At 37.6% G+C, this 16,148-nt stretch overlaps 1 protein-coding gene across 22 annotated transcripts in view; it reads right to left on the bottom strand.

The window, feature by feature from the left end:
- The window catches only part of VTI1A (vesicle transport through interaction with t-SNAREs 1A), a 376,929-nt gene that overhangs the window by 151,841 nt on the left and 208,940 nt on the right, over positions 1 to 16,148 (bottom strand). Inside the window, exon 10 of one of the 22 annotated variants that reach the window (XR_007471299.1) lies at positions 7 to 16,123. The exons of the other annotated variants lie outside the window; for them this stretch is intronic. The gene's annotated coding sequence lies outside the window, so the exon portion shown is untranslated. Of the gene's footprint in view, positions 1 to 6; positions 16,124 to 16,148 lie in introns of those variants that run through there. 22 annotated transcript variants of the gene reach the window in all.

The raw sequence follows: 16,148 nt of genomic DNA, 5'->3' as shown, positions 1-16,148 counted from the left end.
ACAAAATAAGAGGTTTGTTAAAACTTTCATTAAATTTTTAACTAGGAAAAATATAATCATGAAGATGTGGAAATTGAGAAATACATTTAAGATACAATATTAAGTGAGAAGAGCAATATACATGGATCATGACGGAAAGACTAGAGGGAAATACTTGTATCAACAGAGTAGCTTGTTTCTAGGAAGAGGGATTAAAAACAACTTTTTTCTTTTAAAGTTTTTCTTTAATATTTCTATTTTATGTTTTATAGCAAAAGTTGATTTAAAAAGAATGACCCCCAAATAAAATGTTAGTCATATCCTCAATGTGGTGGCATTACAGAAAAAAAAAAAAATCTTTCTGATGCCAGCAAGTACTTTCAATGCACAGTTTCCCAAAGACTATTTAGGTTCATTTTCATGTTCCAACCAATTACTATTACTACAATTTAGGCTAAGTCCCTGGAGGGCAGGGCCTTTTTCTGTCTTATACTCTATGCCCAGCACTTAGCCTAGTGTTTAGAAAATTGCAAGTGCTCATGAAATATATGGTGAATGAACAAATGAATAACAGAAGAAAAGACTACTCCATCTTATATAGGTACAGCCATGGGTAAAAAGATTATTTGCATTCATTCAGTTTTTATGGCATCTCCAATGTTAAAAACTGCAAGGATGCTTTGCTTCCAGAATTCTCATCATTCATCATAGATTACATGCTCCATGGAAATCCAGTTGGAGCCAAAACCTGGTACCATATTTTTATTTCTCTTTTTCCATTTCAAAAGAAAAAGCTGTAGTTAATTCTAATTTTCCTGCGGGCAGAGGGAAAGGGAACTTTTTATGTGTGTGAAAGAATGGCACACCCCCAGCCACCTGAGGACAGTTCCTCCCAGGAACACCTGTTTGCTCCAATTGAAGCTTGTCCAAATTGAGTCCTGGGGGTCAGGAGCTTGCTCTTCAAATGTCCCACCATTCTACAATATTTATTCCCCACCTGTCTGATGGCCATGATAGCTTGGGAATGCTCCAGCCAGGGAAAGCTGTTTCTTGGCCCTGACATGGCAAAGCTAACAGCAGCTAATGTTCACCTAGAATCTGGTCTGAATCCAGTTGCCCCAGAGTTAAAAAAAAATGCCTCTTTTTTCCTTTTCAGTCTACCAGCCTCAGCAAAAATTCTTAAGGAGGGGGAGGTAAATAATTTTTCGTCCTCAGACCAATATGCTGCAAAAGTCAGTTATACCTTTCACTCTGCCTCTTAAATCTGATTTCTGGGTTTTCCACTCCTAGTCGTATTAAATAGTTGCCCAATACTAAAAATGAGGATTGGTAAATTAATTTCTCCAACATGAGAATTATCAAAATCCAGGAGGTAAAAATGCAATAAAAACGATCTTAAACACATAATTTAACATGCAATTCTGGGAAGGAAAAAGATGCCCACATTAAACTCCAATTGTAATAGTGAAATAATGTTTTATTTAAAAAATTCTAGCCGTAAGAAAACTGTACATTTGAAAAGCTTACATAAAGCCTTATAAAATAGGAGACCTTTTATCTCCTCTAGATCCATGAGCCAGAAAATACTTTATCTATGCAATTTCAAGGCACATAAAAACCCCAGTGAATAAATAAAATGTTCTTGTTTTCTTTATACAGAAGCTTTAAAAATTATCCATATAAATAGCTTGGCCTTGAACAGATTAAAAGACCTAAAGGCTATGGCTTCAGATCACTTATACAGAACAGAAAATGAATGCTTTTCTTTATTGGCTGGGCAAGTTTGCTACTAACTAAACCTCTATAAACACATTTGATGACAAAGATTTAACTGGAATATACAAAAAATTCAGTGTTTTAAAGTGATACACTTATCAACTAATTAACGTGCCACAATACAATAGTTCACGTACTTTGCCAACATTCTTTGCGTCTATTCACGAATCGCACATATAGAAGGTATAGTTAATATGCAGTATAATTTCAAAGACTATAAAATTTTATAAATACATAATTTTAGTCAAGGGTATGAAAGTTCTCAGTATCTTTCTAAAATTGGGGTAAATAAAATGTGTGAAAAGGTTTTTCATATTTGTTTATAATTAGAACTACTGAGGTGACTTCAAGCCTTTCTTACTTATTTGAAGAAAATCTTAAACTCCACTGCAATTAAAAAAAAATTATCAAGAAGACTTTGGATCATATTTACTTTATAAGCAGATGCAGTTACAAGTTGTTAACTTCCTATATACCCTCAACACAGTTGTGGCCAAACAGATGTTTCTAACACATCCTCCTGCCCCCAATTCAAATTCTGCTGCTGGAAGTTATTACCTTGAGGCTGCCATAAAAAGGGAAGCGGCGTTACCCCACGTGTGGCTTAAGAATCAGGCAGTAACTTTTAGGCCAGGTACCTGCCATCTCCTCTATAAAGTCTTACCTGACCGTGGGCCCCAGGGATTTCTTCTTCTTGTCCCCCACTTACCATTTTATCTCTCACTGACTGTACAGCACAAGTTACTATGTATTGTTGTTTCTTAAAAATATTAAGGTACCTAGGAGTAAAGTTTTGAGTTTGTTGAATCTCTGATGACTAACGGATTCCCTTTGACACACTAAACATTAAATATTTGCTGTTGAAGAAGATGCTGCTGAGGATATTGCTGTTAAGAGGCTGCTAAAAACATGGTTTCTGAGGCTAATACCAGGGTATTGGTCCAACTTTGCTCCATCTTGGTGGAATGACCTTGGGCAAGACTCAACTTTTGTAGGTCTCAATTATCTATAACATAAGGATAATAATGACGATACCAAATCACAGACTTCTTATGAAGGCTACATTAAATGAAATAATATATGTGAATGTGCCTTACAAACTATAAGCCCCTTATATATATTTTACTTGTTCTGACTGTCTCTAAGGACTTAATTTTGATAAATGATCTGATTTCCCAAAGAAAGCATCCCTGAAAAGTTTCTTGTAAAACTTTGCAGAAAATTCAAAATAAGTGTTTCTTGTAGACCAATACATTTCAAATAAGCCAGAATATCAAAGTAATTAAGTGGTTTTTAGCTAAGACATGGTACACAGTTTTGTGACAATATCTCGTTTCTCAACTTTTTTGGAGTTGGTTGTGGACTATTTAGAAAATTTTATGGAAAATTCTCAGAATGATGCATATACACACATACACATATATTTTCAGGAAACTCCAGTGGTTCAGAGACTCTGTGAAACCCACCCCAGGATAGGGATCACTGCCTTACGCCCTGAGACAGAGAGCATGGTTTTATGAAAGTCCTTGGGGACCTGATTCAGACACCTTTGACTGATTTGAGAATTGAAAAGCTGATAGGTTTCTTTTTTTTCATCATGAAATCATTAAGATATCAGAAGATGGAGAGTGGCTTTTTCCTATGTAATCTATAATTGTATAAGAAACTATGCTGTTCTTTCATAATTCTAAGCCTCTTCAATGTTCTTTTAAAATTTTTCATAAAATTTACCACTGTTGCATTTTTTCCATTGATATTCATACTTCAGTTCCAAAGTTCTTCACATAATTTTACAAAAGAAGCCACTAACTTTTTAAATAGCAGATTGAGGTTAAAAAAAGAAAACGCCTCCTGTCATTTCAGCTACTACCTTGTCAAAAAATGTTAGCGATAATTAAAAAAAAAGAAAACAACCTCAATTACTACTAGTAAGTGGCCAACTTTTGCAGTTTAAGAAATATTTTAATTACATTTCTGGATATTGAACATCTTTCTTTATAAACAGTGTTTTCTTTCTTTTTTGTTTCCATGAATGCAAAGAATTCTTTCTTAATACCTAGATGACAAAAATCTCAAGATGTACACAGTTGTTTCTTATTATGGCTTCCCTGGAAAACATTTCTGGGAAAGCACAATTCCCAGCCACTTACTTTGTTTACAACAGACAAAACTGCTTGTGTGGTATAAATAGGAGTCTGTCCTTAAATGCTGCTGAAAAATAAAATACAGCCATGAAAGGGGAGCTATTTCCTGCCCCCAACGTGGCTTAAAAAAAAAACTTAGCTACTTTAGGAACAGCACCAAAGCATAAATAATAATTACCAATTGCCACACAATAAAAGACTAATTTTACAAAAAAAAAAAAAAAAAAGAAAAGAAAAAGAAAGAAAGAAAGAAAAAAGTGGCTACATATTCCAGAGATGCCCTCAGAATTTTCAGCATTAGAAGGTTTTCTTATCCTGCAAGATTATGAAACCCCTTTTTGTCCTCCTGCATTTGCGATGTATATCTATAACTCATTCTTGTTTGTGCAGATAAGCCTTGCCTTGTCTCCCTAACTGCACTTTCAAAAGAAGATTCACAGTTGTTTGACTTTTGATCTAGGGAGCAGCTAGCTCGACCACCTGCACTGTGCACGAGCTGTTACTGAGCTCGCTTTGTCCCATCTTATAACACAGTGAGCCTTTTAAAATTGATGTGTGAATACACTAATTTACAATGTGAGCGTTCAAACAAAAAAAATATGGCGGCGGCGGCGGTGGTAGTGGTGGCAGCAGTGGCAGCAGAAGAGGAAGGGGGAGACTGGTGAAGCGGGAAGCCTGGACACTTGCTTTATAAAGTTCAGATACCGTTCACTGCCTCTGGTATTTAATGAAACAGATGGCCAAAGGCCTCCCTCAGCTTACCATGGAGCAGACAGTGGTGTAACGGTGTGAGGGCATGGAACTGTAAAATGTTGTTTGGTGATGGTATATGTTAATAAATAGCCCTTTACAAGGGGGGTCGAGGGCTCCATTACTTGTTTATGAGGAAGGCCTAGGGCTCCCTGCTTCCAGTTAAGAGCTCAAGTCTGCATTCAAAGGAAGTGTTGATGGTGAAGGTGACGCGCACCCTTCATATTCTACATTGCGTTAAAGGATGGCATGTTTCCTGGGGAAAGAAGGGAAAATCATAAAAGAAAGGTAATTTGCGAATTAGCTCAAACTGTGGCTCACAACCAAGGAAAATATAAGATGTTTTCCATTGTGATTGAATAATGGACAGAAATAGTCTGCTATTGTTAAGTTACTTATTTTATCTTTGAAAGAACCTGTTTACATTGCAGTCAAGGGGTTTCAACTAAATTACATCCAAGAACCTAGACAGCAACTTTGAAACTATTCTTAGCCATTCTTCCAAAGACCATTCATTGACCAGGCCCAGGCCGGGGGAGCGTGGCCCTGTGCTAAATTCAATGAGGCTCCTGACCGCCAGCGGCTTACATTCCAGACCTGAGGACCCCGACGACAACTGGTCACACGGAAACTCCTCATTCCCCTCCAGGCAGGGATCTGACATGAGAACTGTCACCCCCTCCCAGTAACCGGTCTATCAAGGCCTGTCTCAGCAGCATGAAAGGCTATGCTTGACCTCAACTAAAGGTTACTTTCATTTTATCTAAAACCGTGGGCCCTCTGACTGTGTCTCCTGCTTTGCTTTCAGGTAGGACATTTTCCACCTGTCTGGATATCTGCACAGGCATTTGTTGACAGTCCATGCTTTGGGGGGAGTAAAGTGATTCCTGGCTTTGTTTTCTCTTTTACTTGGATATCCTCCCCTATTTATTTCAGCTGGTTGCACAATATTGTGGGGAACCATATAAAGTCCCTTGGGGGATGAGGGAGGGGATAAAAAGATCTAGAAGAAAATAAAGACTTGGTCATTAATAACTAACTACAATGTACACAGTGCAAAGCAGAAGATGTTTGAGTCTCGTGAGAAACACAAACTACCCTGAAGGATCAGAGCAAAGACAGTTTGTTTCTGGCTGGTAGACTGATGAAGGCTTGATGAAGAGAGGGGCAGTTCACCTGAGAGCCAGAGTAGAGATAAAAGTTCACCTGAAACGTTCTTAAGATAACATCTGTTGTTTCTGCCCACCCAGGATTTATTCCCCTTTTTAGTAAAAGCCCTGGATTTTTCTGAGGTACCTGCTCTCAGTCCGTGTGTCCATCTGCTACATGAGGTTCCAGGTCTAAAACATCAGATCACAGATTAATGGGGACCGATCCAAAATAGTGGGATGTAGTAAGGGTTTGTTCATTGCTTTCAAGAACCATCCAGAATGGTTGTCTGACTCTCTGTGAGGCTACTGATTCTCTATAGAAGAAGGGTGACAGTCCAGCACGGTAGGAAAAACAGTCTCTGGAGGCAGACCGCTTCTACAGAGCTGGATAATATTTAACAGAAGTTCCTTATTTCTTAAAATGGGAGTAATGGTATCTGCCTTACAGAGATGTCATGAAGATGAAACAAGATAATGTATGTCAAGTGTCTAAAACAGTGACTGCTACCTAGGAGGTATCGGTGAGTGCATGCGTAGCAGTGGTTTTTGTTATTAAAAGATAGAGTGTGGTGTAGAATAACGGCTCCTAAAATTCTGAATTTCCCAGACCAGTAAACTGTGGGGAGAGGGGGGAAGGTGGGAAAACTGATTGCTAATGTTTAGTCCTTCCAAGGATTTCCTTTTCCATTTGCTGTAACAATCAACTATTTTAAGGAAATTGTTGACTCTCACAATTATTTTACAGAAGAAATGGAATCATGACAAAGAGAGCAGATAACAGTAACAATTGGCATAATGAAAACTCACTAGTTTGTTTTAACTCTTCTCATTTCACTACTAGTTAGTGAAAACTGACTCTGAGAACCTTTGGTGTAGTGCATTCAAAAGAGATAGCTAGGGCTTCCCTGGTGGCGCAGTGGTTGGGAATCCGCCTGCCAATGCAGGGGACATGGGTTCGAGCCCTGGTCCAGAAAGATCCCACATGCCGCGGAGCAACAAAGCCCGTGCGCCACAAATGCTGAGCTGACACTTTAGAGCCCATGAGCCACAACTACTGAGCCTGCGTGCCACAACTGCTGAAGCCCACGTGCCTGGAGCCCATGCTCTGCAACAAGAGAAGCCACCGCAGTGAGAGGCCCGCGCACTGCAACGAAGAGTAGCCCCCATTCATCACAACTAGAGAAAGCCCGTGCACAGCAATGAAGACCCAACGCAGACAAAAAAAAAAAAATTAAATAAATTAAAGAAGACTGGTTCAAGATGGTGGAGTAGAAGGATGTGCTCTCACTCCGTCTTCCAAGAGCACTGAAATCACAACTAACTGCTGAACAATCATCGACAGGAAGACACTGGAACTCACCAAAAAAGATACCCCACATCCAAAGACAAAGGAGAAGCCACAATGAGACAGTAGGAGGGGCACAATCACAATAAAATCAAATCCCATAACTACTGGGTGGGTGACTCACAAACTGGAGAACACTTATAACACAGAAGCCCAGCCACTGGAGTGAAGGTTCTGAGCCCCACGTCAGGCTTCCCAACCTGTGGGTCTGGCAACGGGAGTAGGAATTCCTAGAGAATCAGACTTTGAAGGCTAGTGGGATTTGATTGCAGGACTTTGACAGGACTGGGGGAAACAGAGACTCCACTCTTGGAGGGCACACACAAAGTAGTGTGTGCATTGGGACCCAGGGGAAGGAACAGTGACCCCACAGAGACTGAACCAGACCTGCCTGCTAGAGTTGGAGGGTCTGCTGCAGAGGTGGGGGGGTGGCTCTGTCTCACAGTGAGGACAAGGACACTGGCAGCAGAAGTTCTGGGAAGTATGCCTTGGTGTGAGCCCTCCCAGAGTCTGCCATTAGCCCCACCTAAGAGTCTGGGTAGGCTCTAGTGTTGGGTCGCCTCAGGCCAAACAACCAACAGGGAGGGGACCCAGCCCCACCCATCAGTAGACAAGTGGATTAAAGTTTTACTGAGCTCTGCCCACCAGAGCAACAGCCAGCTCTACCCACTACCAGGCCCTCCCACCAGGAAACTTCCACAAGCCTCTTTGATAGCCTCATCCACCAGAGGGCAGACAGCAGAAGCAAGAATAACTACAATCCTGCAGCCTGTGGAACAAAAACCACATTCACAGAAGATAGACAAGATGAAAAGGTAGAGGGCTATGTACCAGATGAAGGAACAAGATAAAACCCCAGGAAAAACAATTAAATGAAGTGGAGATAGGCAACCTTCCAGAAAAAGAATTCAGAATAACGATAGTGAAGATGACCCAGGACCTCGGAAAAAGAATGGAGGCAAAGATTGAGAAGATGCAAGAAATGTTCAACAAAGATCTAGAAGAATTAAAGAACAAACAAACAGAGATGAACAATACAATAACTGAAATGAAAAACACACTAGAAGGAATCAATAGCAGAATAACTGAGGCAGAAGAATGGATAAGTGACCTGGAAGACAGAATGGTGGAATTCACTGCCACCAAACAGAATAAAGAAAAAAGAATGAAAAGAAATGAAGACAACCTAAGAGACTTCTGGGACAATCTTAAACGCAACAACATTCGCATTATAGGGGTCCCAGAAGGAGAAGAGAGAGAAAAAGGACCCAAGAAAATATTTCAAGAGATTATAATCGAAAACTTCCCTAATGTGGGAAAGGAAATAGCCACCCAAGTCCAGGAAGTGCAGAGAGTCCCATACAGAATAAACCCAAGGAGAAACATGCCGAGACACACAGTAATCAAACTGGCAAAAATTAAAGACAAAGAAAAATTATTGAAAGCAGCAAGGGAAAAACGACATATAACATACAAAGGAACTCCCATAAGGTTAACAGCTGATTTCTCAGCAGAAACTCTACAAGCCAGAAGGGAGCGGCATAATATACTTAAAGTGATGAAAGGGAAGAAACTACAACCAAGATTACTCTACCCAGCAAGGATCTCATTCAGATTCTATGGAGAAATCAAAAGCTTTACAGACAAGCAAAAGCTAAGACAATTCAGCACCACCAAACCAGCTCTACAACAAATGCTAAAGGAACTTCTCTAAGTGGGAAACACAAGAGAAGAAAAGGACCTACAAAAAACAAACCGAGAACAATTGAGAAAATGATAATAGGAACATACATATTGATAATTACCTTTAACGTGAATGGATTAAGTGCTCCAACCAATAGACACAGCTTGCTGAATGGATACAAAAACAAGACCCATATATATGCTGTCTACAAGAGACCCACTTCAGACCTAGGGACACATACAGACTGAAAGTGAGGGGATGGAAAAAGATATTCCATGCAAATGGAAATCAGAAGAAAGCTGGGGTAGCAATACTCATATCAGATAAAATAGACTTTAAAATAAAGAATGTTACAAGAGACAAGGAAGGACACTACATAATGATCAAGGGATCAATCCAAGAAGAAGATATAACAATTATAGACATATAGACATCCAACATAGGAGCACCTCAATACATAAGGCAACTGCTAACAGCTATAAAAGAGGAAATCGACAGTAACACAATAATAGTGGGGGATTTTAACACCTCACTTACAGCAATGGACAGATCATCCAAACAGAAAATTAATAAGGAAACACAAGCTTTAAATGACACAATAAACCAGATAGATTTAATTGATATTTATAGGACATTCCATCCCAAAACAGCAGATTACACTTTCTTCTCAAGTGTGCACAGAACATTCTCCAGGATAGATCACATCTTGGGTCACAAATCAAGTCTCAGTAAATTTAAGAAAATTGAAATCATACGAAGCATCTTTTCTGACCACAACACAACGAGATTAGAAATCAATTACAGGGGAAAAAAAAAATAACACAGACACATGAAGGCTAAACAATACGTTACTAAATAACCAAGAGATCACTGAAGAAATCAAAGAGGAAATCAAAAAATACCTAGAGACAAATGAAAATGAAAACACGACAATCCAAAACCTATGGGATGTGGCAAAAGCAGTTCTAAGAGGGAAGTTTATAGCTATACAAGCCTACCTCAAGAAACAAGAAAAATCTCAAACAATCTAACCTTACATCTAAAGGAACTAGAGAAAGAACAAACAAAACCCAAAGTTAGCAGAAGGAAAGAAATCATAAAGATCAGAGCAGAATAAATGAAATAGAAACAAAGAAAACAATAGCAAAGATCAATAAAACTAAAAGCTGGTTCTTTGAGAAGATAAACAAAATTGATAAACCATTAGCCAGACTCATCAAGAAAAAGAGGGAGAGGACTCAAATCAATAAAATTAGAAATGAAAAAGAAGTTACAACAGACACCGAAAAAATACAAAGCATCCTGAGACTACTACAAGCAACTCTATGCCAATAAAATGGACAACCTGGAAGAAATGGACAAATTCTTAGATAAGTATAATCTTCCAAGACTGAACCAGGAAGAAACAGAAAATACAAACAGACCAATCATAAGTAACGAAACTGAAACTGTGATTAAAAATCTTCCAACAGGGCTTCCCTGGTGGCATAGTGGTTGAGAGTTCGCCTGCTGATGCAGGGGACACGGGTTCGTGCCTCGGTCCGGGAAGATCCCACATGCTGCGGAGTGGCTAGGCCCGTGAGCCATGGCCACTGAGCCTGCGCGTCCGGAGCCTGTGCTCCGCAACGGGAGAGGCCACAACAGTGAGAGGCCCGCGTACAGAAAAATAAAAAAATAAAAAATAAAAAATCTTCCAACAAACAAAAGTCCAGGACCAGATGGCTTCACAGGTGAATTCTATCAAACATTTAGAGAAGAGCTAACACCCATCCTTCTCACACTCTTCCAAAAAATTGCAGAGGAAGGAACACTCCCAAACTCATACTATGAGGTCACCATCACCCTGATACCAAAACCAGGAAAAGATACTACAAAAAAAGAAAATTACAGACCAATATCACTGATGAATAGAGATGCAAAAATCCTCAACAAAATACTAGCAAACAGAATCCAACAACACATTAAAAGGATCATACACCATGACCAGGTGGGATTTATCCCAGGGATGCAAGGATTCTTCAATATACGCAAATCAATCAATGTGATACACCATAACAAACTGAAGAAGAAAAACCATATGATCGTCTCAATAGATGGAGAAAAAGCCTTTAACAAAATTCAACACTCATTTATGATAAAAACTCTCCAGAAAGTGGGCATAGAGGGAACCTAGCTCAACATAATAAAGGCCATATATGACAAACCCACAGCAAACATCATTCTCAATGGTGAAAAACTGAAAGCATTTCCTCTAAGATCAGGAACAAGACAAGGATGTCCACTCTCACGACTATTATTCAACATAGTTTTGGAAGTCCCAGCCACAGCAATCAGAGAAGTAAAAGAAATAAAAGGAATACAAATTGGAAAAGAAGAAGTAAAACTGTCTAGAGCTAATCAGAAAACTACTAGAGCTAATCAATGAATTTGGTAAAGTTGCAGAATACAAAATTAATGCACAGAAATCTCTTGCATTCCTATACACTAATGATGAAAAATCTGAAAGATAAATTAAGGAAACACTCCCATTTACCATTGTAACAAAAAGAATAAAATACCTAGGAATAAACCTACCTAGGGAGACAAAAGACCTGTATGCAGAAAACTATAAGACACTGATGAAAGAAATTAAAGATGATACCAACAGATGGAGAGATATACCATGTTCTTAGATTGGAAGAATCAATATTGTGAAAATGACTATACTACCCAAAGCAATCTACAGATTCAATGCAATCCCTATCAAATTACCAATGGCATATTTTACGGAATTAGAACAAAAAGTCTTAAAGTTTGTATGGAAACACAAAAGACCCCGAATAGCCAAAGTGGTCTTGAGGGAAAAAAACGGAGCTGGAGGAGTCAGACTCCCTGACTTCAGACTATACTACAAAGCTACAATAATCAAGACAATATGGTACTGGCACAAGAACAGAAATATAGATCAATGGAACAGGATAGAAAGCCTAGAGATAAACCCACGCACCTATGGCCAACTAATCTATGACAAAGGAGGTAAGGATATACAATGCAGAAAAGACAGCCTCTTCAATAAGTGGTGCTGGGAAAACTGGACAGCTACATGTAAAAGAATGAAATTAGAACACTCCCTAACACCATATACAAAAATAAACTCAAAATGGATTAAAGACTTAAATGTAAGACTGGACACTATAAAACTCTTAGAGGAAAACTTAGGAAGAACACTCTTTGACATAAATCACAGCAAGATCTTTTTTGATCCACCTCCTAGAGTAATGGAAATAAAAACAAAAATAAACAAATGGGACCTAATGAAACTTATAGCTTTTGCACAGCAAAGGAAACCATAAACAAGATGAAAAGACAATCCTCAAAATGGGAGAAAATATTTGCAAAGGAATCAATGGACAAAGGATTAATCTCCAAAATATGTAAATAGCTCATGTAGCTCAATATTAAAAAAAAAACAACCCAATCCAAAAATGGGCAGAAGACCTACATAGACATTTCTCCAAAGAAGACATACAGATGGCCAAGAAGCACATGAAAAGCTGCTCAACATCACTATTATTAGAGAAATGCAAATCAAAACTACAATGAGGTATCACCTCACACCAGTTGGAATGGGCATCATCAGAAAATCTACAAACAACAAATGTTGGAGAGGGTGTGGAGAAGAGGGAACCCTCTGGCACTGTTGGTGGGAATGTAAATTGATACAGCCACTATGGAGAACAGTATGTAGGTTCCTTAAACAACTAAAAATAGAATTACCATATGACCCAGCAATCCCACTACTGGGCATATACCCAGAGAAAACCATAATTCAAAAAGAGACATGCACCCCAATGTTCATTGCAGCTCTATTTACAATAGCCAGGTCATGGAAGCAACATAAATGCCCATCAACAGACGAATGGATAAAGAAGAGATGGTACATATATACAATGGAATATTACTCAGCCATAAAAAGGAACGAAATTCGGTCATTTGTAGAGACGTGGATGGATCTAGAGACTGTCATACAGAATGAAGTAAGTCAGAAAGAGAAAAACAAATATCATATATTAACGCATATATGTGGACTCTATAAAATGGTACAGATGAACCGGTTTGCAGGGCAGAAATTGAGACACAGATGTAGAGAACGAACATATGGACACCATGCGGGGAAAGCAGGGCGGGGGTGGTCGTGGTGGGATGAGTTGGGAGATTGGGATTGACATGTATACACTGGTGTGTATAAAATGGATGACTAATAAGAACCTGCCATATAAAAAAAATAAAATTAAAAAAAAAAAGAGACAGCTAAGTTCATAGTCTAATTCTGTACATTTCTATGTATATGACTATTGATAGTTTACTTCACTAAGCATTGTTGTTCTCACCTGTAAAATGGGGATACGATGCTTCCTTCACAGGGCTCTTAAGGATTAGATCTGATGTGTGTAAAGTATGGTTAGGTTAGACACACACCTAAGGCAGCTGGTAGAGTTATCACTGATAGATAACTTTAGATGCTGTATTCGAATATCTAACACAATACCAAAACTATGTTTAAAGCTACAAGAATGTTATTAAAAAGAAACATATATAAAGAAATCCAAAGTTGTTCTTTCATTTGGTAAAAACATCACCCATGTCAGCCTTGAAGGGGTCATAGAACAAAAGCAATGAGTCAAGTGTATGGTAATAAATTTACTCACACAATAAGGACCAAGGTTTTTAAAAAATAATTTTCTCTTTGTAGCATTATTCTAAGCTTAGAACCTAAATCTGTTAAGTGTAAAGGATCTGCAACAAACTGAATCATTTTGTTCTGAAAGAATAAGCACTTGATTAAAAACTGAAGAATATCTTAGAGGTTAAGATTTTGCTGTACTAATTTCAAGTCAGGGCCCACCCATGTTCACAGCTAGTAAAAACAGGCCAAGAAAGAGAAATGACATAAAGAGAGAAAAGCAAAAACCAGAAAAAAAGTGACAAATATAAATGTAAGACACTTTGCAGTGCATAAAAATTGAGAGTAAATTCTCAAGGACATTTTTCTCACAAGTCTTGAAAACCCTCTACTGCTGAATTTTCAGACATCATAATAAGAACAATTAAAATATAACAAAATGTTTCCTGGGCAAATGGCGGGGGCGGGGATGAATTTTTAAAGAAGATTAAAAGTCACAGCATATTTCTTTAAGAATAAGTTTGTTTAATAAAAAAATTACATATCTATTGCTTATAGAAATTGCATTGGTATTTCTGATATATTTACCCTTAGGAATCATTCTGACAGTACATTTAAGTTTTCCAGATGTTTTTACCTGTCTTCCTACCAAAGCAACAAAACCATGTTTAACATGTAAAATGTGATAACAATGATAGGTGGCAGTTATTCCCCAGATGGGCTCAGAAGTAGCTCTAACAAAAATACATGTATTAAGTAGTAAGAGGATTAAGTTATTCCAGTTATAAAATAAATAAGTCATGTGGATATAATATACAGCATGGAGAATATAGTCAATAATATTATAATAATTTTGTCTGGTGACAGATGGTAACTATATTTGTGGTAATCATTCTGTAATGTATAAAAATATTGAGTCACTATGTAGTACACCTGAAACTAATATAATAAATCAATTATATTGCAATTAAAAAATGCATAAATAGTGATAGCTGCATCAACTTCATTTAATCCCATCTGTTTTGTTTATATTATAGATTAGTTACAAAACACCTCTCAACAGCTACCTATTTAAGAAAGTTACTACATACATGATGGAAGGATAAGCAGAATTCACTTTTTCAAGGAAACATTCTGCTATTGTGTGTGTAATTCTGCTATTCTGTATTGTGTGTGTGTGTAAATACTAATACTAGTAGCAAATATTGGTAGTGTGCACGAGAGAGAAAATTGTTTGATATTAAGATAATCATACAGAAAAGGTGTTTTAAAAAATGTTACATATGTCATTTCCTTTCATAAGCCTTTTGCCAGCATATACATGTGGTCAATGGGTCAACATAAACTTGTAACATGTCCTCCAAATTTATGTCAACAGAGATTTCCAATTATAACTGTTACATTTCTAAGGAACCCTTTAGATACTTTTAGAAACAAACATACAATTACTGATAAATTATTCACTCTTCAGAGGCAAAAAGAAAATAGAATCATGATGTCCTTTGTTTGCTGACTGAAAATCTTGAAAACTTCTGTTTTCATTTTCACTTCCTGCTGGTACTGTTTGATCTAATAAGACCTCCCAGTCAAATGTATAGGAAAAAATATACACACCAACATGCACGTACAGGCAAATATATATGGAGAGCAACACTGAAGCCTCTCAGTGCTACCTGAGGCACTTTAAAGACAACCAATTAATGACAGTCTAATTTTGTGGAAGTCAACGAAAAATCCTTTTTTTTGACCCCCGTCATTGCATGAATGGTCATTTGTTTCACGACAATTTTCATTATTATCTGAATACCACTTTATTTAAAACTCTGTCTACAGAGTCAGGAAATGAACAGTTTGTCCCCAGGTAGCTCTTCATCTTATGTCAAGACAGAATAAAAATTACTTTTCAGGAAATCAGCTATATCTGCATTCTGATGTCAAGTTTTACTAATATAATTTTGAACGGACTGGTTTTTTTCCTTTGTTTTCTTTCTTTTGGTGATATAGTACAGTTACATGAAGAACATTTATTTAGGTTGAATTAGCTGCTCTCTCACTAGATATGTCTCAATATTCTCTGCATAGTTTAGTTTCTTTCAAAACTTATGATTCCATAAGTTATCCTCTATTTCTCTATTGTTTTCAAACTTATTGGTTGTATAGCTACTGAAATCATATTTTCTATTGGTTCTTTGTTTTCCTGGCACCCTTTTTAATGATCAGTAAGGATTAACTGGACTTGTAGAATCTTCCATAGCTTCCTTGAAAATGAGATACTTTTAGGAATTCCTACGCCACTTTATATGCACATATTCTCTACTAGACTGAAGTACTCTGAAGGCAAGGGTCCAAACTGATTTCATTTGAGGAGCCCCAAGTCCTTGTATTCAGTATATTTACTGAATATTTACTGAGGAAGTGAGTAAGGAGAAAAAAAGAAAAGAAGGAAGGAAGGAAGGAAGGAAGGAAAGAAAGAAGGAAGAAAGGAAGGAAGGAAGGAAGGAAAGAAGGAAGAAAGGAAGGAGGGAAGGAAGGAAGGAAAATTTTTTTTTTTACCCCATTTGAAGTTAATAAAAGATTAAAAAGCACAAATGGTAGTGGCTGCCACTTACTCATTTTTATTTTCCTATCTACCTTTGGTTACTCTTAGAAAATGGTA

The sequence above is a fragment of the Orcinus orca genome, chromosome 14 (assembly GCF_937001465.1).
Source record: "Orcinus orca chromosome 14, mOrcOrc1.1, whole genome shotgun sequence".
Taxonomy (NCBI): Eukaryota; Metazoa; Chordata; class Mammalia; order Artiodactyla; family Delphinidae; genus Orcinus; species Orcinus orca.
This window is presented reverse-complemented; position numbering and strand designations above follow the sequence as displayed.